This window comes from Mobula birostris, chromosome 1, assembly GCF_030028105.1.
Source record: "Mobula birostris isolate sMobBir1 chromosome 1, sMobBir1.hap1, whole genome shotgun sequence".
In the NCBI taxonomy this organism is placed as follows: Eukaryota; Metazoa; Chordata; class Chondrichthyes; order Myliobatiformes; family Myliobatidae; genus Mobula; species Mobula birostris.
In genome coordinates, this window is record NC_092370.1 from 173,890,714 (window position 1) to 173,917,723 (window position 27,010).

Sequence of the window (27,010 nt, forward strand, 5' to 3'; positions counted from 1 at the left end):
TTAGGAAGGGTAAGATGAAGTAACACATACCAATCCTCATAGAGGGATCAGAATTGGAGAGAGTGAGCAGTTTCAAGTTCCTGGGTGTCAAGATCTCTGAGGATCTAACCTGGTCCCAACATATCAATGCAGTTAAAAGGAAGGCAAGACAGTGGCTATACTTCATTAGAAGTTTTGAAGAGATTTGGTATGTCTACAAATACACTCAAAAACTTCTATAGATGTACCATGGACAGCATTCTGACAGGCTGCATCACCATCTGGTATGTGGGAGCTACAACACAGGACTGAAAGAAGCTGCAGGGGGTTGTAAATCTAGTCAGCTCCATCTTGGGTACTAGCCTACAAAGTACCCAAGACTTCTTCAGGGAGCAGTGTCTCAGAAAAGCAGCGTCCATTATTAAGGACCTCCAGCACCCAGGGCATGCCCTTTTCTCATTGCTACCATTGGGTAGGAGGTACAGAAGCCTGAAGGCACACACTCAGCGATACAGGAACAGCTTATTCCCCTCTGCCATCCAATTCCTAAATGGACATTGAACCCTTGGACACTACCTCACTTTTTTTAATATACTGTACAGTTTTTGTACGTTTTTTAAACTATTCAGTATAGGTATAGTGTAATTTATTTATTATTGTTATTTTTATTTACTTTTCTCTTCTATATTATGTATTGCATTGAACTGCTGCTGCTAAGTTAACAAATTTCGTGTCACATGCCAGTGATAATAAACCTGATTCTGATTATGATTCATTCAAAAAGAGACAGCACAGCAGACAACTCCAGTGACCCACGTTCAACTCTGACTTCGGTGTGGAATTTTTACCTTTATTTGTATCTGTGTGGACTTCCTCAAGTTTCCTCTCTCATCTCTAAGGCATATTGGTTGCTGTAAATTGTCTCTGATGTTGTTGGATGGAAGGAGAATTGAGAAGTTATTGATGTTAATGGGCATTTGTGACACAATAGACGAAAGGGAAATTGTGAATTGAATTGATGAGATTGCTCTCAAAGTCAATATGGACTCAATGGGCAAATTGGCTTCCTCCTACATTGTAAGGACAAATGAAAAGAGATGATTGGGTTTTACTGGTCTAGTTGAATTTTATAAGACAGTCATTCTGATGAGAAATAGATGAAAGTCTTTTATCAACAGTACAGGTTTCCAGGAACTATTTGATAATCATGCAAGCAGAATTTTTAATAGAATTTCTGATCGATTAGACATGACTAGAATCTGTCAGAATTGATTGGATTTACAAAGTACAAAGTAAATTTATTATCAAAGTACATATATTTCACCATACACATCCCTGAGATTCATTTTCTTGCAGGCATACTCAGTAAATCTAAGAACCATAATTGAATCGATGAAAGACCACACTCAGCAGGACAGACAAGCAACCAATGTGCAAAATACAGCAACTGTGCAAATATAAAAGATAAGCAATAACAATATTAAATAAATACGCAATAGATTTTTAAAACGTGAGATGAAAAGTCCTTGAAAGTGAGTCCATAGGTTGTGGGAACAGTTCAGTGATGGGGAACATGAAGTTGAGTGGAGTTATCCCACTGGTTCAAGAGTCTGATAGTTAAGTGGTGATAACTTTTCCTAGACCTAGTGGTATGAGTCCTTAGGCTTCTGTACCTTCTTCCTGATGGCGGCAGCAAGAAGAGAGGATGATCTGGGTGGTGGCAATCCCTGATGATGGATGCTTCTTTCCTGCGACAACCTCTATGAGAGGTGCTCAGTGGTGGGGAGGGCTTTACCCACGACGGACTGAGCCGTATCCACTACTTTTTAAAAATGCAAACACGAGAAAATCTGCAGATGCTGGAAATTCAAGCAACAAACACAAAATGCTGGTGGAAGGCAGCAGGCCAGGCAGCATCTATAGGAAGAGGTGCAGTCGACGTTTCAGGCCGAGACCCTTCGTCAGGACTGTCTTGACGAAGGATCTCGGCCCGAAACATCGACTGTACTTCTCCCCGTAGATGCTGCCTGGCCTGCTGCTTTCCACCAGCATTTTGTGTGTGTCGTTGCACTACTTTTTGTATGTTTTTCCATTCAAGGACTTTGGTGTTTACATACCAGGCACTGAGGCAACTAGTCAATATATTGTCCACTGCGTATCTTTAAAAGTTACTTGAAGTTTTAGATGTCATGCCAAATCTTTGCAAACTTCTAAGAAAGTAGATGCCCTGCCATGATTTCTTCATAATTGCACTAGAGTGCTGGGCCTAGGACAGGTCTTCTGAAATGATAACACAGGAATTCAAAGTTAGTGACACTCTTCACCTCTGATCCCCCAAGGAGGAATGGCTCATGAACATCTGGTTTCCTCCTTCTGAAGTCAATAGTCAGTTCCCTAGTCTTGTTGACATTGAATGAGAGCTTGTTGTTGTAGCACTACTGATCCAGATTTTCATCTCCCTCCTATATGCTGATGTGTAGAAAGAATCATTGAATAAACCATAGCATTCACTGACCACAAATTTATGTTGTAATGTCTGTTACTCAGTTAATTACAACATGAAAATATAAGGTGCTAATTCCTTCCCTCAGTAACCACTTTATTAGATACAGGAGGTACCTAATTAAGTGGACACTGAGTGTATGTGTGTGGTCTTATGCTGCTGTTGGCCATTCACTTCAAGGTTTGACATGTTGTGCGTTCAGAGATGCTCTTCTGCACACCACTGTTGTAATGTGTGGTTATTTGAGTTACTATCACCTTTCAATCAGCTTGAAGTTGCCTGGCCAATCTCCTCTGACCTCTCTCATTAACAAAGCATTTTCTCTCACTCACTATACATTTCTTTGTCTATTGCACCATTCTCTGTAAACTCGCGAGACTGTCATGCACGAAAATCCCGGATCAGCAGTTTCTGAGACACTTAGGCCACTCCATCTGGCACTAGCAATCATTTCACGGCCAAAATCACTTCAATGACATACTTTCCCATTGTCATGTTTGGTCTGACAACAACTGAACCTCTGGACTGTGCTTTTATGCATTGAGATGCTGCCTCGTGATTGGCTGATTAGATATTTGCATTAATAAGCAGATGTACCTAATAAAGTGCTTTACCACATGTAGAAAGAAAAGCTTTGTGATTTCGTCAGTAAGATTTGAGATTTGAATTATTCACCCACCTATTTCTTCAACCTCCAATAACAATATTATCCTTACCTAATCAACTTGGTCATTTTTCCATCTTTCCCATTTTGAGTATTCTCTTCTGTCTATTGGATTGTTGTCTCTGTGTCCTGGTGACAACTACCACACATGTCCCTCATTCTGACTGTCAGCCTACATCCGCCAAGTATTCAGCGCACCTACCTCTGTGTAATGGAGCCTGTTCGTTATCAGCTGCATCCTTTCCTCCCGTGACACTGATCATCTCCACTTGATGTGCAGAGAAAAGAAGCAACTGAACTCGAGAGGCGAAGGTGGAAGTAATGTCAAAGAAGGATTGAGGCGCGGTGCGGGTGGGGGTGTGCAGAAAGCAGTCTGTGTAGTGTTGGGTGGTTGGCATGGAGATAGTGAGGAAAGCAGCACAAATAAAACAGGCAATGAAGACAACAGCTCATCTGTTAAGTTGCTGTTATATTTTCCTTCAGCCTTTTGCTCTCCTTTCTGGATTTGCTTAGTCTCATGTCCTCTCTAAAAGCTTTGCTTCACTGCTGTTGATTTTTCAGGGTGGGATTATGTTTTCTGGTGCATATTCATTAACCTGCTTTACTTTAACACTGCTGCATTTGCGAAATTATCAGGATTTGGACTAGAGATTACCTGATCAGAATGTTTTTTATGTTAACACAATGCACTATGTATGACATAGAGTAAATGAGTCTTGAATAAATTTATCTTGACAGTAACAATGAAAGCTTTAAAAATGGATGACAAAAATATAAGAAATTATTGTAATCAAGGCATGTTTTACAGTCATTAGAAATCAGAACCCACTCCTCATTCTATCCTGGCTTTAATCTATTTATTCAGATGTGGCCTTGGTCTCTTCAAATTAATTGAACAATTGAAACCAAGCCTGTAAAACTAGCCAAATCTCAAATTATTTTGGCTCTGTTTTACTTATAGTTGTTGCTGAAATTACTATTCTGTCTCCCAGGTACAATTTTTCTTCCCTCTTCAATCATTCTGAAATTTGAATTAAGTTATAATCAGTTCTTTCCCCAAAGGCGAATCAATGATTGCAGTCAAATTTCTCCCAGGCAATATTAACAAAAATGCAAAAATAACAAAGGGGAGATTCATTATAAAAGCAGTTTTTTCTCCTTTATTGGTAGCAGTAACTAAATATTACCAGCCGATAGAATGGATACCTTGGTTTACGACAGAAAGACATTTTGTAAATGAGAATCAATAATTTATTTTATCTTAAGTTATTTACATTGAATTTCTGTCATATCTATGAGATGAGGAAAGGCAAGGAATAATTTATTTTGTTGGTTGTTTTATTACAATCAGTCACGTCATGGATGTGTAATAGTCTTTTTAAAAGAATTATAATGTTTCAGCTGATGGGTCTAAAAACTTTTGCCATCTGATCTAGACTTTTGTTGTCTTATATTTGTTTTTTAGGTGTTTTTCACAATTAAGGATCTCAACATTTTCAACCAATGTGAAAAGCAACTGCTAAGACCTTAGCAGGTGCACTGTGGGCTGGGGGTGAACTTGGCAACATCCGTTAAAACGGTGGGTTAAGCTTAAGTGAGACTTATAAGACAACTTCACCCACCTCATCAGGATTTAATGGAGGCAGGACAGGTGGGAAGCCAAATCCTAGTCTTCATTCCCCTTCTCTCAGTTGGTTGGGGTCTGGTTTCAGGCTTCTAGTTTGCTTGTTCTTTGCTGCTTTACAGCTTTTCACTTGTATGTTCACACAACCCTTTTGTAACCAAACTATGTATGATCATACTGGCATCGCGGGTTTACTTGCTACTACACTGGTATCACCTTAGCTCACATCAAAATTTCACTCTTCTCAACCAATCCCACTCAAGCTGCTTGGATGATTGGGTCAAATATCACACTTTGCCCTCTGTTACTGTTTTGCTTACTGTTACGTACCCCGTAACTGGGTTGCCAAACCAGCAGAAATGGATCACTCAGTTGGAGTCTGGGTTACTAGAACTAAGAAAGTTTTATTAAAGAAACAAGCAACACAGTACTCTAATCAAAAGGATAATAAATGCAACAGTTCAGCAATGATAAACATACATGTACACAGAATTAAGATAACAGGATCAATCAAACTCTATCGTTGTCAAGGGGTAAATGACCAATTTCAAAGTGACGCAAAGTTCAGTTCAGTTCGCAGACAGTGGGGGGAAGGAGAGAGAGAGCAAAACGAATGAATATTCAAACGGCTTCCACACACAGACCTTCGCAGTCAGCTGTCGTGCGAGGCCTTTGTGATGTCATCTGAGGTCACCGACCGTGACCCCTCCGTTTCCAGATACGAATCGTTTCCCTGCGGTGAACCTGGCACCCAGGCAAGGGTGGACACACACCAGGTTCCTGCCGATCGTGCCTTTCCACCCTGAGCGTCTATGGCTTGATCCCGTGATCAGCCGTCCAAAAGCTTCCCACCGACTTGTGAGAGGCGCACCGCTTCCAGGGTCTCGTTACCTCAGGTGTCGTGTGTGTCCTGCCTTAGCGAACCTGTCCCTTTTTATCCCCCTGCTGGGGTATCGCCTGTCCATCACTTCAAACAGTTCAGGGTTCAAAGGGGGAGCCGCTCTTGACAGCTCCCTCCTTCTGTTACTCTCTCTCCCGTCCCTTCATTACACTCCAAATGCTGCTTCATTGTTTTCCTTATCTCTCTCTCTCCTGAAGACGGGTGGCAGACCAACTGCTGATCACACAGGACAGCTAACATCTTAATCTATGTGTATTCTTGTCACACTTCCCCCCTTTAAGGATTTTTACTGGGGGGTAAAAATTACAAACATGAATACATTATTTGATACACACACAAATATACATCTTTATCAGCTATTTGGCTAATACAGCAAGTTTGAAGTTGTCAACACCTGACAGACAGTCAGCCATCACATTTTCTGTTCCTTTTATACGTGTTATTAATAATCCCTTAGACCAGGCTCCAATTTAGCAAACTTCATAGTGGCCAAAACACTGATGAATTGCGATCAATGTAACCTCTCATTTGGTTTCGCCTCGGACCACAATAACAGGGCTCGTCCCATTCCGACTTAATTTTCTCTCGCAAGGGCTTAGTAGGAGGGGGGAGGGGTAGAGACCGCAGAGTTATTGCAAAACTTCCTACAGTACCCCACCATCTCCAAGAGCCTTCTGAGGGCCCTCTTGTCTGTCGGGGTTGGGATGTCAGAGATAGCCTGCACTGTAGCTTGCATCGCTGCCAGCTGCCCCTGTGTCACCCAATTCCCAGGTAAGTGACCTTCGCGTGGCCGAACTCATTTTTTTCAAGGTTCACTATCAAGCTGGCTTCAGACAGCCGTATTACATTGCCAATACACACCTCTGTGTTCGTCAGCCCTTTAGTCATTCTATATGAATGTTGAATTACTCATTCTATATGATGGTTGCTTGCTAGGCTGACCTAGTGTAACAAACACCACCCAACGTCCCAGTTCTTTGCATCGCCTCGGGACAATCAAACACACGGGTGCGAGTCGTTTAATTACTTCTCCTAAAGAGTCACTTTGTTCGGGGATTAAGGGAGAGACCTTATCAGCAACCTGGCCAAAACAATAGCCTTCTCCCATCTGGTCGATACCATACTCATCTTTTCAAAATGGTTTTTTTCTCTTATGGGGGAACCCTAGCTTCACTGATTTCTGTGCTAACACCGACTAGGTTTGTTAGCATATCAAAAGCCTGTGACCGTCTCAGTTCGCGTCGGTCAGAATCAATAACATCCTTCCCCCTGGGCAGCCGGTAAACCTCTTTCATGGTTCCACCAACTGTTCCCTCCAGTACCGCGAAATGTCCACCGGGGGGTACCTTGTGGGCCAGGTTAAAAACCTCATCCCCATAACTCTTTTGCACCACCCCCCATTCCTCATCTGCGGGTACGGTACTTGGTTTCCCTTTCTTCCTTAATACTTCCTCCTCCACACAATAGCCTACTAGTTCCCTGTCAAGTCTGTGTCAGAGAGAGCTGTTTCTGCCAAAACCATCAGCCTCTCGTCTCGCTCCTGCATCTGCACAAATTCTTTCCTGGCTAATGCTATGTCTGTCCCAGCTCCCTCACTACCTCTTGCCTCACTACACTCCTTCTTTTCACTTTCTACCCCTTTCTCGTACAAGGCTGGCAGAAACGTCTCAGCTAAATTTACTACCGCGGTCCCGTGATGAACCTGTGAGTCCATGGGCGGGGCCTCAATGCTGGCAGGCTGACTTGTCAATCTCACAACTGGGAACACGATTCCCCCGGTGATGTCATTACCGAGCAAGATTTCCACGCCTTTCATCGGTAATTCGGGCCTCACCCCGATCGTGACTAGTCCAGAGACCAGGTTGCTTTGTAGGTGTATCTGGTGCAAAGGGACTGCCTCTGTCCCTTCCCCAATACCTTTGACCTTGACCTCCCCAGTCTGGGTCTCTGAGCTAAACTCTAATACACTCTTCAATATCAGTGACTGACACGCTCCCGTGTCTCTCCAGATCTGCACTGGAACTGGTTTTAACCCCTCCTTCACTGACACCAATCCGGCCGAGATAAACCTCTCGCGCCCTTCCTGAACTTTGGCAGACCTGTCCTTCCCTAGCGATTCATTTACCAGCTCGATACAGCCAGTCAAAATCGCAGTTTTTCCTTTTCCTGTCTCCTTCTTTGGGGCAAAGCACCTGGACGCAAAGTGTCCGACTTTCCCGCAATTATAACAGGCGACCCCAGGAGACTTCCTACCAGACTGCTCCCGGTCTACCTTATCCTTCTCACTAGTCCCGGCTTACTTTCTGACTCTTCTGGTGGACTCTCCCCGCCGTCCTGACTACCCTTCTGGTAGCCTTTACTCGGGGCAAACTTCATTTTATGCGTCAACGCATACTCATCCGCTAACTTAGCAGTTGCGACTAACGTGGCTGCCTCTTTCTCATCTAGGTAGGGCCTCATACCCTCAGGAACACAACCTTTAAACTGCTCAATCAGGATCAGCTGTAGCAGTCTGTCATAATCCCCCTCTACCCCCTTCGAGGCACACCAACGCTCACAATATGTCTGCATCTCACGGACAAACTCTAAATACGTGCGGTCCCACTGCTTCCTCGCTTTCCGGAACCTCTGCCGGTATGCCTCCGGGACCAACTCATAAATCCTGAGGATGGCCTCTTTCACCACCTCATACCTCTGGGCATCTTCCGCGGACAAAGCTGAGTAAGCTTCTTGGGCTTTCCCTTTCAGTACACTCTGAAGCAAAACAACCCACTTATCCCTCGGCCAGTCCTGACTTATAGCCACTTTTTCGAAATGGAGAAAGTACCGATCCACGTCGGTATCGTCAAATGGGGGAACCAGCCTAACCTCCTGGGTCGCCTGGAACCCTCCACCTTGGTTCCGCACGAGCCCCTGCTCTGCCCTTATCTTTAACTTCTCCAGCTCGAATTCCCTTTCCCTCTGTTTCTTCTCTCGCTCCAGCTGCCTTTCTCTCTCTCTCTCTCTTGCCTTTCTAACTCTCTCTGCTTCTCTTCTCGCTCCAACTGTCTATCCCTCTCTTTCTCTTCTCACTCCAACTGCCGTACCCGGAACTCGTGCTCGAGTCTCAGTTTTTCAAGCTGCACCTGTACCGCGTCTCCAGGAGGTTTTTCAATAGACACCACCTCCAGCTCGCCTTGGGGAAACACACCTTTAGATACATAGTGCTCTACGATAGCTCTGTGTATCTCCTTTCTCCTCATTGTCGACTTCCCCTTGAGCAAGATTCAACCGTTTGGCCACAGCTACCAATTCCGATTTCCTGCCAAGGTCGGCGCCTTTATAAATTCCTCAGCCTCCATTTCTGCTGTTTGTCTTTTCTTTCTTTCGGGAATTTTGACCCAATCAATGTACTCCGTCCCAAATTTAGAGTTCAAAATCGCGGACGAGAACCCCACTTATGTTACGTACCCCGTAACTGGGTTGCCAAACCAGCAGAAATGGATCACTCAGTTGGAGTCTGGATTACTAGAACTAAGAAAGTTTTATTAAAGAAACAAGCAACACAGAACTCTAATCAAAAGGATAATAAATGCAACAGTTCAGCAATGATAAACATACATGTACACAGAATTAAGATAACAGGATCAATCAAACTCTATCGTTGTCTAAGGGTAAATGACCAATTTCAAAATGACGCAAAGTTCAGTTCAATTTAGTTCAGTTCAGTTCGCAGACAGTGGGGGGAAGGAGAGAGAGAGCAAAATGAATGAATATTCAAACGGCTTCCACACACAGACCTTCGCAGTCAGCTTTCGTGCGAGCCCTTTGTGATGTCATCTGAGGTCACCGACCGTGACCCCTCCGTTTCCAGATACGAGTCGTTTCCCTGCGGTGAACCTGGCACCCAGGCAAGGGTGGACACACACCAGGTTCCCGCCGATCGTGCCTTTCCACCCTGAGCGTCTATGGCTTGATCCCGTGATCAGCCGTCCAAAAGCTTCCCACCGACTTGTGAGAGGCGCGCTGCTTCCAGGGTCTCGTTACCTCGGGGTGTTGTGTGTCCTGCCTTAGCGAACCTGTCCCTTTTTATCCCCCTGCTGGGGTATCGCCTGTCCATCACTTCAAACAGTTCAGGGTTCAAAGAGGGAGCCGCTCTTGACAGCTCCCTCCTTCTGTTACTCTCTCTCCCGTCCCTTCATTACACTCCAAATGCTGCTCCATTGTTTTCCTTATCTCTCTCTCTCCTGAAGACGGGTGGCAGACCAACTGCTGATCCCACTGGTGCCAGCACAGGACAGCTAACATCTTAATCTATGTGTATTCTTGTCACACTACAAACACCACATCCGGTTGTTTTGCCCTCACCTTTTTATATGGTGATTTTTTGCCTTCCCACCTCAAAATATCTGTAACACAAGAGATTCTGCAGAACATATTGAGTAAAACACAGTAAATGATGGAGGAGCTCAGCAAGTCATCTATGGAGGGAAATTACTCATTATTTTGGGCCAAGACCCTTCATTAGGAAAATATCTGTCCTCACTGTTTTGACTACTCATTCTCTACTAGTAATCTCCATCTCTGCCTCCTCTTCCCTACTACATATTCACAGGCAGCTGTTCCTTGATAATCCTTCATGCTCTTCACTCCAGTACATTTTAAAACAGTTCATTCCACGTCCAACCACTTTGCTGCTTCAGATGCCAAGTGAACTCTAGTTTCTATCTCTCATACCTGCCCTTGGAAAAGAGCAGTAACAACACTAAATACCTCACCTTCCTATCTTCAGCTCCTAGTGTGTACCATCTCTTTTGCATTCTTTCAATCCAGTAATTTCTTGAAAACAGCTCCTCCTCATTTGTTGAATTTACATGTATTAAGTTATGCAAGGCTTTTTCATGCAATTCGATCATATCTGTTTTTATCTTAACTCCATCTATGCTCTTGTTTCATCGTCCTTTTCATGCTGGCAGCAAGTTTATTTCCGTCGTTAGGATTGCTGTCTAAATCCACAGAGCCAACAAGCAAGTCTAGTACACAACTAACTCAGCAATCCAAAACCTGGTCTGCCCATCTCATACCTGGAGAAGGAGTCATTCTCACACCTAGTCTAGGTTATTATAGGGCCAGAAAAAAAGCCTATCGCCTTCCACACTTGCCTTCCCAAACAGCATGCTTAAACAACGCTCTGTCCGCCAGAGAAAGCAGGATCTCCCAGTGGTCACACATTTTAATTCCACATCCCATTCCCATTCTGATATGTCTATCCACGGCCTCCTCTACTGTAAAGATGAAGCCACACTCAGGTTGGAGGAACAACACCTTATAATCCGTCTGGGTAGCCTCCAGCCTGATGGCAAGAACATTGACTTCTCTAACTTCTGCTAATGCCCCACCTTCCCCTCGTACCCCATCCATTATTTATTTATATACACACATTCTTTCTCTCTCTCTCCTTTTTCTCCCTCTGTCCCTCTGACTATACCCCTTGCCCATCCTCTGGGTTTTCCCCCCCTCCCCCTTTTCCTTCTCCCTGGGCCTCCTGTCCCATGATCCTCTCATATCCCTTTTGCCAATCAACTGTCCAGCTCTTGGCTCCATCCCCCCCCACCCGCCCGTCTTCTCCTATCATTTTGGAAATCCCCCTCCCCCTCCCACTTTCAAATCTCTTACTAGCTCTTCTTTCAGTTAGTCCTGATGAAGGGTCTCGGCCCGAAATGTCGACTGTACCTGTTCCTAGAGATGCTGCCTGGCCTGCTGCGTTCACCAGCAACTTTGATCTGTGTTGCTTGAATTTCCAGCATCTGCAGAATTCCTCGTGTTTGCGTGCTTAAACAACTCTCCCCTTCTCCCTTCACCCCAGGGGGGCCAATGGATTGCTCGAGCTGTTGAGAAAAGTACTTTTCCTTTAATAATGTATCAGCACACTCTGCTTCCCATTCATACTCTGCTTGTTCATATACACACGGGAGACTCACATCCATCAAGCCTGTTCTGTTATTCAGTCAGGTAGTAACTGATCAATACCTCCACCTATTCCATCACCCAACTACCCTGTCTGTCCTAACTTGCCTTGGTTTGCTCAGCTTCATCAACAACTTACAGAGATTTTCCAGACTGTTAACACTGAAGTGGTGTTTCCTGATACCCTCATATTTTAACTCTTAGCTCCAGTATCAGATACACAGAAAAGTGCTGGAAAAGAGACAGTAACATCATGAAGTATTGCATCCACCCTGCTCATGGACTGATTTTTTTCACTCCCATCAGGAACCACACAAAGACCAACAGACTCAAAAACAGTTACTTTCCACAAGCAATAAGGCTGATTAAACAGATCCACCCACTATCCACCTCTCCACAATCCCCCCCCCACCACCCAGCCACTACTTTATTATTTCCTGTCAGTCGCCTTATGTACTGTCGCTGCTGTGCCTAGCTTCACTTTATGGACGTGCAATCAATCTATTGTATGTAAGCTTTCATATGTATTTATATTTGTTGTGTTTTTTATTATTATTGTGTTCCTTTTTTTTGCGCTGCATTGGATCTGGAGTACCAATGATTTTGTTCTCCTTTACACTCGTGTACTGGAAATGACATTAAACAATCTTAAATCTTGAGTTTAGGGCAACATGCTACATCCCCTCCAATGCCAAAATATTCTTCTTGAAATGATATCTTGCAATATAATAACAATAAGCTCTGAAGTATTACATAATGTGACTGCCTCAGGGGAATAAATAAGAAAATAAGATAACTTATTGGATACCATTATTTCAGAAGCAAGAGCCAGAAATATGGGTGCCACGTTCATGAGAGAGGAGAAACAAAAATCGATTTGGGAAGATATTTTCTGTCAGTTGAATTTTTCTTCACCTGATAAGTAATGTAATAAATAAGCTCTCAAAAAGCTGTTTTAAACCACTGCCTCTTCAGATCAGCATGGAAAAGACCATATTTAAAGAAGGATGTTTTAACTTAATAATAGTTGGACTGTTGGCTTATGTCAGTTTAGAGAGGTTTGTACATGGTTACAGAAATGCAGTTCAACAGGTACATGTCAACACTCAAACAATTGTTACTTCTGTCATAATCATTGATGCTGATTAACATATGCTGGTATGCTGATGCTGGTTCTGCGGTGATTCTGTACCATCTGGGTATCAATTGTTGATTTATATTGCCTTTCCATAACACAAAGATATCTATTTGAAGTAAGTCAAAATGATGGAAATACATCTGAATATAAAAGATTAAGCTATGTTGAAGTTTCAGCTTTGATCAATAATTATTAACAATTTCTTCAAACTTTTCCATTGAATTGACTTTGCATTTTCTGTAAAATTTCCACATTGCAAGATAGATTAAATTATTTTAACATTTGAGTGTTTATTTGAAGTGGGTTATCTGTCATTAATTACTCGGGTAATCTGTGTTTGATTTTATTGGGTGTTCCATCTTGAACATGACATGCTGTCTCTAAATTTCACTTGAGTGCAAAACACGCTGACAGATTATTGGCTTATGCTTATCATTATAACATTTCAATTATGCCAATGTCACTCATTAGATTGTTCACCTTTGAACAGGTTTAATTTCATGCTGAGTCAAGTCAGGGTTCTCTTTCCTAGGAAAAGGTGAGTGAGCCTTTGTCATTTCTGCTTCTGTACCAGTCAGCCATTGTTATTTGATGAGAATTATCAACAGCATATGAGTGTGTGCATATGTGTGCATACAATGCAGAGAAGTTAATTACTTTTTAAGCCACCTGAGTATGCATCTTGTACTTGCTTAGTGTTGAAGTGGTTGAATGGAGTTGGAAAAGTAACAGTTGCACTGTTAGTTAACTAATTACATGTGCTACACCTCCAGATCCACAATCTTGTGAAAATTTTCATTATCAAGTGCATCCACTAATGCATGAAATAACTCACTAAATTAATCTCCAAAGGTTATAAAATGCAATTACACATTCACATCAATTCTGAAGAGGATCCAACTGAGTGGAAACATTTCATGTAGAATTATACTTGCCTATGCCTAACTCTATCTAGTGTTTGCCATGTTTAAACAGGTCTTCACACTGTGAGGCAGCAATTTATGGTACATTTCAGAGAAATAGTTCCCTCAAAACACAAAGCAGAGATTAATTATGCATACCGACATTGGAGCACTTCATTTTTTGCAACACCTTGGTGAATAGTTGAGTAGAGTTAAACATATTTATCTAAATTGTAGTAACTTAATGTTTTTGCACTGTACAGCAGCAAATGTCATGTCATGTAAGACATTGGTAATAGATCTGATTCTGATTCTCTGTCCCTTACAATGGAGCTATATGCTTTGATACCCTTGCTTTATTTGACTTTATGTTTAAAAGAAGTTTAAAATCTTGGACTATCAATAGAATGGGGATTTATTATCACTGACCTATATGACATATCCACGTCAAGGTTTAACATGTTGTGCATTTAGAGATGTTCTTCTGCAAACCACTGTTGTAATGCGTGGTTATTTGAGTTACTGTTGCTTTTGTGTCAGTATGAACCTCGGACCCCTCTCATTAACAAGGTGTTTTTGCCCACAGAACTGCTGCAGGCTGTATGTTTTTTTATTTTTCACACCATTTTCTGTAAATTTGTAAAACTGTTTTGTGCAGAAATCTCAGGAGATCAGCAGTTTCTGAGTTGCTCAAACTACCCCATCTGATAGAAACGATTATTCTACAGCCAAAGTCACTTTGATCACAATTCTTCCCCATTCTGATGTTTGGTCTGAACAACAACTAAACCCCTAGATCACATCTGCATGCTTTTATGCATTGAGTTGGTGCCATCTGATTGGCTGATTAGATATTTGCATTAAGAGCAGGTGTACCATATAAAGTGGCCACTGAGTGTATATGGATAACTATTTTCAAAAAATGCCCAAGGTAAAAGCAAATTGTTTGAAAAGTTACCATTGTTATTTTGCAGCCATTTCTAAATGCTTTTTGTTCTTGCAGAATGTCATTTATTTTGTTGACAGAGAAAAACTTTGCAGTACTGTGAGGCAAGATATCATATTGAATGCTGCAGCATAATTGGCACAACAATGGAGGCAAAATGCTCACAGTTTGGGCTTGAATCTAAACCTATTGTTTGCAGCTTGCAACCACTGTCATTAGATTTCCAAGCAAAGAATTGTATTGATCCATAGCAGGAAAATCTACACAACTTAACAGGACTAAGGCTTCCCCTTTGTTTTTCAAAGATCATCTTCGCCTGCAAACTACTTACTGTCCTTTAATTGTGCTTTAATAGATATTACCTGCTATGTTGTGAATTAATTGCACTGAATAATGCAGAGGATGGTAACTGGGTTCAGATGAGAAAAGCAACCAATGTGGCAACTAAGGAGGTTGTAAAGCGACTGTATTATATGTAAAAACAGAGTGAATGAGGATTAATTCTAATGAAGATTAAGCTAATCAAGCATACTGAGAGATTACTGTCAGGCAAGATAAATAAGTTTACAGCCTTATAGGGAATTAGTAGTACAGAAGTACCATTTTGTCACTGTTAATATTAGAAGTGACTTGGAGATACTATTCACAGGAGTAAAAACAAGAATGAATTGTGTTTGCTTCAAAGCAGGTACTGAGAAAATATGACCCTGATCTAACTATTGAGTTTGTGGTGTCATACGGACTTCATGGTGGTGTAGTAGTTAGTATGATGCATTCACTGCTTGGGGCATTCCAGAGTTGAGAGTTCAATTCAGGCACCATTCTGTAAGGAGTCTATACATCCTCCCCATGGAATGCGTTCATTTTCTGTTTGCTCAGCCTGCAAAGACTTACTACAAACTGTTTGCATCGGGGTTGGTCTTTCAGAAGGAGCATAAAAACTAGTGTGTTCCTGCAGTAGTTTCAGACCAATAGTAAGTTTGCCAGCTGTGAGGGACTTGTGCTTTGGGAACTGAAATGAATAAGAGAAACACTTTTGGGAAGAAGAAGCTTTACTTTCATCTTAAATCTAATATCCTGTTTTGTGCTCAGATGTCCTTTTCTTGTATTGTTCTGGAGTTATTTTGTTTGGGTCCTCGTCGTGATATATTATCTGCTTCAATGTCAAGAAAGATTTGGAAATGATATTTAAAAAATCATGCGTTGATACAGCAGTACTCATCATCCTAGACCATTCTAAACTGTTTCAGTACCAAACAAGTTTTTTTTTTGTTATTTAGTCTTTCTTTCTTTCATCTTGTACTTTTAGGGCAGATGGGATAGCAGGCTGGATAGTGGAATACTCCTACGGAATGTGGGAAGACAGGGAGATCTCCAGTGTCACTGATGGCTACACCTGCAAGAACTGCATCCAGTTGCAGCTTCTAACACTCTATGTTAAGGAGTTGGAGCTGGAACTGGATGAACTCACAGATCATTCTGGAGGCTGAAGGTTTGATGGACAGGACATATAGGGAGGTGTTTACCCAAAAGGAGCAGGGTAACTGAGTGACCATCAGGAGGGAGAGAGAGTAACTCTGTGACCATTCTCCTCTGGATTCTGTTGTGGGTGGGGTTGGGGGATGGTGGAATGATCTAGCTAAAGAAAGCCGCAGTGAGCAGATCTCTGACACTGAATCTGGCTCTGAGGCCCAGAAGGGAAGGTGGGGAGTGGGAGCTGAGAAGAGATGAGCTGTAGATGTGGGGATTCATTGGTCAGGGGATCAGAATGGAGGTTTTATAGACAAGAACAAGATTCCTGGATGGTATTTTGCCTCCCATGTGCCAGGGTCATCACCATCTCTGATCGGGTCCACAGCATTCTGTTGGTGGGGAGGTGAGCAGCCAGAGGTTGTCATCCATATCAGTCCTAATGACATGGGTAGAAAGGGTGAAGAGGCCCTGCAAAGTGAATTCAGGGAATTAGGTATTAAGTTAAAGGACAGGACCTCCAGGGCTGTAACCTAAGGTTTGCTACCTGTGCCACCTACTAGTGAGGCTAGAAACAGGGAGATTGTACAATTTAATATCTGGCTAAGGAGATGGTGCAAGAGGGAGGGCTTCAGATTTTTGAATTATTTGTCTGTTTTCCACAGAAAGTGAGACCTACACAGAAGAGACGGTTACACCTGATCTGGAAGGGGACTGATGTCCTACCAAGAAGATTTGCCAGTGCTGCACAAGGGGTGGGAGGGCAGGATGGGGGGGGGGGGGTATGTTTAACTGAGAGTTTCAGAAGGATGGGAACCAGAGTACCATATCAGGTAGTTGGTGGTTGTGGAGGAAGATGTTGTTTAGCCTACATACAAAGTCAGGTATCAAAAGGTTGAGCATAGTGGGACTAATTTCTGAGCTGCATATATTTAAATGCAAGGAGTATTGTAGGAAAGGTGGATGAGCTTAGGGCATGGGTCAGCACATGGAATGATGATATTGTACCCATTAGTCATAGTCATACTTTATTGATCCCGGGGGAAATTGGTTTTCGTTACAGTTGCACCATAAATAATAAATAGTAATAGAACCATAAATAGTTAAATAGTAGTATGTAAATTATGCCAGTAAATTATGAAATAAGTCCAGGACCAGCCTATTGGCTCAGGGTGTCTGACCCTCCAAGGGAGTAGTTGTACAGTTTGATGGCCACAGGTAGGAATGACTTCCTATGACGCTCTGTGTTGCATCTCGATGGAATGAGTCTCTGGCTGAATGTACTCCTGTGCCCACCCAGTACATTATGTAGTGGATGGGAGACATTGACCAAGATAGCATGCAACTTAGACAGCATCCTCCTTTCAGACACCACCGTGAGAGAGTCCAGTTCCATCCCCACAACATCGCTGGCCTTACAAATGAGTTTGTTGATTCTGTTGGTGTCTGCTACCCTCAGCCTGCTGCCCCAGCACACAACAGCAAACATGATAGCACTGGCCACCACAGACTCGTACAACATCCTCAACATCGTCCGGCAGATGTTAAAGGACCTCAGTCTCCTCAGGAACTAGAGGCGGCTCTGTCCCTTCTTGTAGACAGACTCAGTGTTCTTTGACCAGTCCAGTTTATTGTCAACTCGTATCCCCAGGTACTTGTAATCCTCCACCATGTCCAGACTGACCCCCTGGATGGAAACAGGGGTAACCGGTACCTTAGCTCTCCTCAGGTCTACCACCAGCTCCTTAGTCTTTTTCACATTAAGCTGCAGATAATTCTGCTCACTCCATGTGACAAAGTTTCCTACCGTAGCCCCGTACTCAGCCTCATCTCCCTTGCTGATGCATCCAACTATGGCAGAGTCATCCGAAAACTTCTGAAGATGACAAGACTCTGTGCAGTAGTTGAAGTCCGAGGTGTAAATGGTGACGAGAAAAGGAGACAAGTGAGACTTAGTTGCAGGAGGGGCAGGACCAGTTGCTCATTATTCTGGGGTTCTGTTGATTTAGATGTGATAGAGTGGGAGTGTTGAAAGGGGGAGGGGTGGAAGTAATAGGGAAAATGCTCAGACAGGACAGACTGAAGTACTCATCCAGTGAGGCTTTATGTGTAGAACTGAGGAGTAAGAAAGATATGACCTCATTAATGGGATTATATTAAAAATCACCCAGCAATAAATTTAAAAAAGCATATTTGTAGAGAGATTGCAAACTGTCGCAAGAAAGATAAGGTTGTGATAGAAGGTAATTTTAACTTTTCACATATTGACTGGGACATCCATGCATAAAAGGACTGGATGGGGAAGAGTTTGTTAAATATGTTCAAAATTATTTCTTTAATCAGTACACAAGAGTCCCATCTAGAGTGAGTTTGATACGAGATGACATATTATGGAAGGACACAGGGTAGGTACCAGAAGTTTATGAAGGGAACACTTTGCCTCCAGTGATCATAATGCCCATTATTTTCAAGATAATTATGTAAAAGAATAGGTCTAGTCCTCGAATTGGGATTCTGAATTGGATAAAGACCAATTTTTATGGTATTAGAAAAGATCTAGTGAATGTGAATTGGGACAGATTGTTCTCTGGCAAAGGCGTACTTGGTTAATGTGAGGCCTTCTGAAGTGAAAATTTGAGAGTATGTTCTTGTCAGAATAAAAGGCAAGGATAATAGGTTTATGGCACCTTCGTTCCATAATTCAAGAGACATTGAGGCCCTGTTTAAGCAAAAGAAGGGGGGTGCATAGGAGGTATAGGCAGGTATGAACAAATGGGGTACTTGAGGATTATAAGGAAATCAGAAAGGCTGAAAGGAGACATGAGGTTCCTCTTGCAGACAGGGTGAAGGAGAATCCTAAGGGCTTTTACAGATGCATTAAGAGCGATAGGATAGTAAGTGATAAAATTGGTCCTCTGGTAGATCAGTGTGGTAATATATGTGTGGAGCCGAAAGAGATGGGGGAGATCTTAAATGGATCTTTTGAATTTATATTTACTCAGGAGACAAACATAGAGTCTATAGATGGGAGGCAAAGTAGTGGCAAGGTCATAGAACCTATACAGATTATAGAGGAGAAGGTGGTTGTTGTCTTGAGGCAACTTGGGGTGCATAAATCCCCAGCGCCTGACAGTGTGTTCCCTTGGACTCTGTGAGAGGCTTGTATAGAGTTGCAGGGGCCCTAGCAGAGATACTTAAAACATCCTTAGCCATAGGTGAGGTGCCAGAGGACTGGAGGATAGCTAATGTTGTTCCATTGTTTAAGAAAGGCTCTAAAAATAAACCAGGAAATTATAGGTCAGTGAGCCTGACATCAATAGTGGGAAAGTTATTGGAAGGTATTCTAAGAGACTGGATATATAATTATTTAGATAAACAGAGACTGAATAGAAATAATCAGTATGGTTTTGTGCATGGTAAGTCATGTCTAACCAATCTTGTAGAGTTTTACAAGGAAGTTACAGGAAATTTGAAGGCAGGGCAGTGGGTGTTATATACATAGAATTTATCAAGGCCTTTGACAAGATTTTACATGGGAGGTTCAGAAGTTTCAGTCATTAGGCATTCAAGATGAAGTAGTAAATTGGATTAAACATTGGCTTCATTGGAGAAACCAGAGAGTGGTAGACCTGTGACCTGTGGTCTGCTGCAGGAATCAGTGCTGGGACTGTTGTTGTTTGACATCTGGATCAATGATCTTGAGGCCAATGTGGTAAACTAGATGGGCAAATTTGCATCTAACACCAAGATTAGGAGTGCAGTGGACAGCGAGGAAGGTTGTCATAACTTGCATCAGAATGTGAACCAGGTAGAAAATGGTATGAAAATGGCAGATGGAATTTAATGCAGAGAAGTGTGAGGTGTTGCACTTTGGGAGGACAAACCTGGGCAGCTCTTACACAGTGTGTGGTAGGACACCAAGGAGTATGGTCAAACAGAGGGATCTGGGAATACAGGTCCGTAATTCCTTGAAAATGAATATGTTTGTAAAGAAGGCTTTTGGCACATTGGCTAGTGTCAGGGTTTGAATGTTATGTTGAAATTATTTAAGACATTGCTGAGGCCTAATTTGGAGTATGTACAGTTTTGGTCACCTACCTATATGAAAAATGTAAATTTTCTCTGCATTCTATCAAAGGATGTTGCTGGGACATGGGGCCCTGAGTTATAGGGAAAGTTTGAATAGGTTAGGGTGCAGAAGATTGAGGGGAGATTTGATAGAGGGATAAACAATTTTGATAGGGTAAATGTAAACAGTCTTTTTCCATTGAGGTTTGGTGAGACCACAACTAGAGATGATAGGTTAAAGGCGAGAGATCATAGGTTTAAGGGGAACATGAGGGAGAACATCTTCACTCAGAGTGAGGTGAAAGTGTGTGATGAGCTGTCAGCGAAAGTGGTGAATGTGGGTTTGAATTCAACTTGTAAGAGAAATTCTGGGTAATTACATGGAGGGCTATGGTCTGGGTGCATATCGATGGAACTAGACTGATTAATGGTCAGCACAGACTTGTTGGGCAGAATGGCCTGTTGTTTCTATGCTGAGATGTTCTATGACCAAATGGCCAATTCAACCATTGGGGCATTTGTGGTTCGACAGAAAATTAAGGAAAATAAATATATTTTGGAAATCTGTGTTTTCTCCTCACAAGCTATTAGACTATTAATGTGAACTACCTTGTCTCAACAAAGATGTTTGATCAGTATAACCACTGATTTAGGACAGTACAGCAGACAGAAGGAAACAACTGACCAGATAAGTAAATGAGATACATGACAACTTTTAACCAGAAACATTTTAGTTCTTCATGACCAATGTTTGTGAATCTCTTCTAATCTGTTCAAAAGATAGACAAGTCAAAGCACAATGCCTTCTGAGTCTAAGTCAACCTCATCAAAAAAAATTGTAAACAAAAATTGAGTTTGATTTTTTTATGATAAGGTTTATCCAATGACTGCTGGTATCATCACAGTTATGGACAAGCATCTGAGAGAAATAAACTGTTAAAGGACAAAATCAAGTGGGATTTTGCCTTGTATTTCACAGCTCACATTAAACCAAGACTGACAGCAGCTTAGTCAGCTCAATAATGCTGCTGTAATGTTGAGAGAGCCACTCAGAGTTCAGAGCTATAGATTTAACAGCACAAGTACAGGGACACCAGGTAGATGCATCTCCCCAAACTCAAAAAATCAAGTTGTTTTATTATTTTTTTATTCATACAAGAACAAACAGGTGATTAAATCCAATTTCTTAGACAAATGGAAGAATGGGCAAAAATATGGCCGATGGGATACAGTGTTAGGAAATGTATGGTAATGCATTTTGGTGAAAGGAACAATAGTGCAGACTATTATCTAAATGGGGAGAAAATTCAAACATCAGAGGTGCTGAGGGACTTGGGAGTCCTTGTGCAAGATTCCCAGGATAATTTATAAGCTGAGTCTGTGGTAAAGAAGGCAAATGCAATGTTGTCATTTACTTCAAGAGGAATAGAATATAAAAACAAGGAGGTAATGCTGAGGTTTTATAAGACACTGGTCAGGCTGCACTTGGAGTATTGTCAGCAGTTTTGGGCCTCATATCTCAGAACGGGTGTGTTGTCATTGGAGAGAGTCCCGAGGAAGTTCACAAGGATGATTCTAGGAATGAAGAGGTTAACACATGAGAGTGTTTGGCAGCTTTGGGTCTGTAAACACTAGAAGTTAGAAGAATGCTGGGGAGATCTCATTGAAACCTACCGAATGTTGAAAGGACTAGATAAGGTGGATGTGAAGAGGATGTTTCCTATGGTGGGGGTGTTGTGAACTAGAGGGCATAGCCTTAAAATTGAGGGGTGACCCTTTAAAACAGAGTTAAGGAGGAGTTTTTTTTAGGTAGAGAGTAGTGAATTTGTGCAATGCTCTGCTACACACAGTTGTGGGGGCCAAGACCGTGCGTATATTTAAAACACAAATTGATAGTTTCCTGGTTGGTGAGGGCATCAAAGGTAATGGCAAGAAGGTAGCTGTATGAGGTTGAGTGGGATCTGGGATCAGCCATAATGGATTGGTGGAGCAGACTCAATGGGCTGAATGGCCTAATTCTGCTCCTATGTCTTATGGTCATATGGTCTTCTGAATACCTGACATTCTTAGTATCCAGCAGTGACTTGCGATCATAAAAATGGCTGACAAGATGAATGAATTAAAAAAAACTGTATCAAGAGCATTTTTAAATATTCAAACATCTTTTGTTGAGGCAAGGTAGTTCACATCAATATTCTGATAGCTTGTGAGGACAAAACCCAGATTTCTAAAATATCTTCCTTTTCCACAGTTTTCTGCAGAACTACAAATGCCCCAATCGCATTGATTCACAGATGAAATATGACAACTACCAAGTGACAAAAAAGGCACTGGAACCACCTTGGCCTCAGTATGGGGTTGGAATCATCGAGTCTCCTGTCTGTTATGTCTGTCTATCTGTGGTGCACAGTTCTGTCTCTGTTATTTCTGATGCCTGTTCTAATGGAGAGAATTCCATCTATTATTTTCTTGGTATCAATGAATATCACACTTCCCTTTCACGTTAGTAATTTCAATGTGATACAGTTAATTTCTCTCTGTCATCTGTACATTTCACCAAAGTATATGAGAATGTCTCATTTGCTTTGCTTCATAATTTAACAGATATCTTTGTGTACGTATTTGTTGAGAGTGTTTGTTCCAAAGTGTGTCTCCTACATGGCTTCCCATTATCTGCCTATAGTTTGTTCTCTTCACGGACAACTATATTTACTTATGCCTCTGTCCTTGTAATTTCAAAACTGATTTTTGTTTGTAAGTTACGTTTGGATTTAGTTTTAAGGCTGGTTCTTATATTAATGAAATCAATGGTTAATGCACTATAACCATTCAGTCATGGCTTGCTGACAGTAAACAAGCCTACTTTAGTCGTGGAAATACCCCACCCAGTATACATCCTGTGCTTTTGCATCTCTCAGCACAGTCTTCATGTGGCATTCAACAATACTGATGCACGTGAAGAGCAGGGACAACTTGCAGAATGCACCAGAGAGGTATTGCAATCCATGCTTCATTTCATATCATTGTGGAATGTGGAATCACTGCTGAGGATGCTCAGGTCAGCTTTCCTGTCTGAACATTGATGTACCAACAAATCTGTAAACTAGTTTCTATCTCAAAGGTGGGTGTGCATGGAAACTGGCAGTATTGTGACAATGTTCATAAATCAGGAAGTGGCTGACTAATTTGTAGACACCAGAACACAGATATCCCTGACAAATAATGTTGCTCAGACAGATCGGTTGTGTGTGCCTCTTGTTGTTACTGAATCCTTGCTATAGTCAGTTTTGCATGGTCCATCCCCAACTTAAAGTTGAAATGGTAAGATGGCTTTCTTGACTTTCAGGGAATCCTTCCCACATTTCTATAGATCTGGATTCATAGGTCAATCCTTTCAAGGATGTCGTTTCTTCCCTGTAATATAAAGTGAAGGAGTCGAATGGAAATTTGGTACTCAAGTGATGTTCTCACACAGGTACCAAATCCTCTTGATGTTTGAGTACAAGAACAAGGTTGTCAGTGGAACTTTACACAAGGCATGGTGAAACCACCTCAGGAGTATTGTGTGCAGTTTTGGTCTCCTTACCTGGTTGTAGATGGAATGTAATGAAGGTTCAACTGATTGATTCCTGGGATGGCGGGACTGGACTGCAAGGAGAAATTAGGTAGTTCTCACAGAAGCCGAGAAGAATGAGAAGTGATCATATTGAAGCTTATTAAACTCTGATAGACTGGATCATGAGCCATGACCATGTTGTTCCTTCTGACTGGGGTGTCCAGATTGAGCGGTTGCAGACAAGAGATTTACAGCTTTCGTGAGGAAATGTTTCTTCACTCTGGGTGGTTAACCTCAGAGGGCTGCAGAGGCCTAGTCACTCACTGTTTTCAAAAGAATAGGGTAACTTTTGGATGCAAAAAGAATAAATGAATATGGGGAAAAGTGGGAATATGTTTTTGAGGTCTGAATCAGCTTTGGTCAAACTGAATGGCTAAACAGACTCAAAAGGTCAAATGGTTGATTCCAACTCCTGTATTCTATGTTTTTACATTGGGGAATCAGTTTCTTTATCACTAGCTGTTAGTTTCATAATTAATATTCCTGATTTAAGTTTCTCATTCCATATTTACCTCATTATTTTTCTTTACATTTTTAAGGTATGGAATGGAGTTTTAACTTCAAGATCGTGATCACTAGTACAGTAAAATAACTAAAATTAAACTATTATCTTGAATCATAAATTGCTTCTGTTGACATTGCTAATAACAACCTTCCATTGATATCAGTTGAATGTAATTTTCAAATATCCAGTGTCTGTAACAAACATTGATAGTGGAAATCAATTAAAGATGACTTGGCTGCTTGTAAATTATTACTACAATAGACAATAGGCAAAAAAACAATTTTCTGTAATATTGATTCAGTTTTTCTCTCTCTACAAGCACAGGCATTTCCAATGCCTCTGCATTTCAGTCTTTCGATGTTCCTTTCTCTCTAACTTCCTTCATTAACCTGTCAGCCAAAAAATACGTCAACACTTTTCAACCTGGCAGCTCTAGCCTCACCTTTTCAAAGAGATCCATCTCTTTTCCATTCTCTCTGGATCTTAAGAATAATGTGTTTATTCTCATTCCAGGTTCTTTGACCTGAAACTTCTCTCTCTCTTTCTCTTTCTATGATACTGCCTGACCAACTGAGGGTTACTAATGCTTTCTATTTTTATTTTTTAATACATATAAGCTAATAGTCATCTAATTTTGGCTTGTGATATGCAGATAGTGGAAACAACCTGTTTTCTTGTGGGTCATCTGCTCTGCCTCTGAGTCACTATCCATTCTCCCCTGGGACTCAATCCTTGGTCCCAGCCTTATCAGAAACATTGTAAAACAGAAAATACAAAATTAAAATAAAAACTTTAAGCCACTGCCGATTAATTTAAAATAGCATTATTTCTCAAAATTCAAGAGAAACTGTAGATGCTTTAAATTTGCAATAAAAACTATGAATGCTTAAAATCTTTATCAGTGAAGCATCGTCAATGTAGGAGAAACAGTTAATGTTTCAGGTTTGAGGCCCTTCATTCAACTTGAGAAAGACAGAAACAAGATTGTCTGTGTGGCAGACAAGATGGGGAGGGCAATAAGTTGAGGAAAAGGAATTTTTCTTATATGGCTGAAAAAATAAAAAGACCATTTAAAAAAAAGGTAGTCAAGCTCCTTTGTACAGTGTGCTGCTATGGTTGTAGAGTCAGAAATGCCCAGCAAGGCAGGATCTACATTTGAGGAAGAAAGGGGAAGGGAAAAATAGAACATGGAGCAGCACAACACAGTGCAGTCACTTCAGCACACAGTGTTGTGCCCAACCCTATTAGTTCTCCCAAATAGTCCTTCATTTTCCTTTCATCCACGTGTCTATCTCTATAACAGTGGATTCCACACACCTACTACTCCGTATGAAATCTCTGGCATCCTTCCACACTTCCCTCCAAACACCTTAAAGTTATGCCCCTTTGTATTGGTGGAAAACTGGCTGGCAGGCAAAAATGGGCAGTTCTGACAGAGACAGTTATCCAAAGTTGGAGAATGCAATAATGAATTCTCCAACTTTCAACAAATGCAAACTGCAGTGTACACAGTTGAGCTGTTACGTTGGGCCTTGTTGTAATAGTGGATGAGATCACAGACAGAGAGAACAGAGTGAGAATAGGATGGGGAATTGAAGTGGCAGGCTCCGGATACCCAGGGTCAGTCCTGTGTACTGAGAGTAGGTGCTCGACAATTTAATTTTCTTCTCCCTTTCTCAGTTCTGATGTGGTGTCCTCAGGCTGAAATGTTAATTGGTTGCTTTTTTTTCTGAGAAGAGGCTTGACTGGCTGAATTCTTTCAGCATTTCTCACTTTTTCATATTCTAGCTTCTACAGTCTTATTCATTGCCAATTGCCCACTCTGTGCTTGGCTTCTTCATTGTAGAAGAGACCATATTGAGAACACCTAATGCAGCCTACAGGTTTGGAAGAAATACAAGTGAATCACTACCTTACCCGGAAGCTGTTACTGTCTGTATATAAAAAAAATCTAAACCCACCTTTTTAATTAAAATCAGCAACCTCTCATGAAATAAATGAAACCATACTGGTTTCAGCAGCTATGGCTGCTAGAAAATTTTCTGGGGTCAGACACCGTAAGTCCAAGCCTTCAGCTAAAGTGATTGACCCGCTGGCTCAACGGAGAGACCAGGGTAAAAGGAGAGCATACTACCTTTGGTGTTTTAACTACTTGTAGTGACACATGCAACAGGACCATCTGGCATTTGTTTTGTGACCTGGCCCAATAAGCAATTTGGAGCAGGGCAACAAGCCATCTGTTGGTATTGTGACAACAAAACTAAAAAGCTTTGCTGGGATTTCAACAGGGCACAGCTTGCTGCAACACTGTAAATTATAGAGGTCAGAATAAATTGTGATGGAGAAGCAGCCCTATCTGTATTTAAACTGTTTACCTTTCTTGCACAGCTTGTTGACTGCCTGCTTCAAATCTGTTTACTTCTGGTTCATAAGCAGGTAGAGGTGATAGTGGCTGGGTGCCTTTGAATTGCTCAAGTTCACTATCACTAACACTGCAAGGATGTTATCAAGACTGATAAACAAAAAACAGCGCGGTGGGTGCACGTATTTTTAAAAATAATTCACAGTGCACCATGACCCTCACTGAACTGCTGCGAAGCTGTAGGTTTTTCTTCCCCCTTCAGTTATTATTGAGATTCGTTGGTCCTTAGGTTCAGTGCAAGAAGAACTTTTCAGGAGGATTCTGCTCAAGGGATTTGACCTGTGTCCTTGATGTTTCTCAATATACAGCCAGCTGAAGAATCCTTG

At 41.7% G+C, this 27,010-nt stretch overlaps 1 protein-coding gene across 15 annotated transcripts in view; it reads left to right on the forward strand.

Moving 5' to 3' along the window:
• LOC140201702 (alpha-(1,6)-fucosyltransferase) overlaps nucleotides 1–27,010 on the forward strand; it is an 889,182-nt gene that overhangs the window by 587,703 nt on the left and 274,469 nt on the right. For 10 of the 15 annotated variants that reach the window (XM_072266344.1, XM_072266353.1, XM_072266324.1 and 7 more), the window contains one exon: nucleotides 13,246–13,293. The exons of 4 other annotated variants lie outside the window; for them this stretch is intronic. The gene's annotated coding sequence lies outside the window, so the exon portion shown is untranslated. Of the gene's footprint in view, nucleotides 1–13,245; nucleotides 13,294–23,242; nucleotides 23,263–27,010 lie in introns of those variants that run through there. One more of the 15 variants, XM_072266384.1, reaches the window with a different exon arrangement.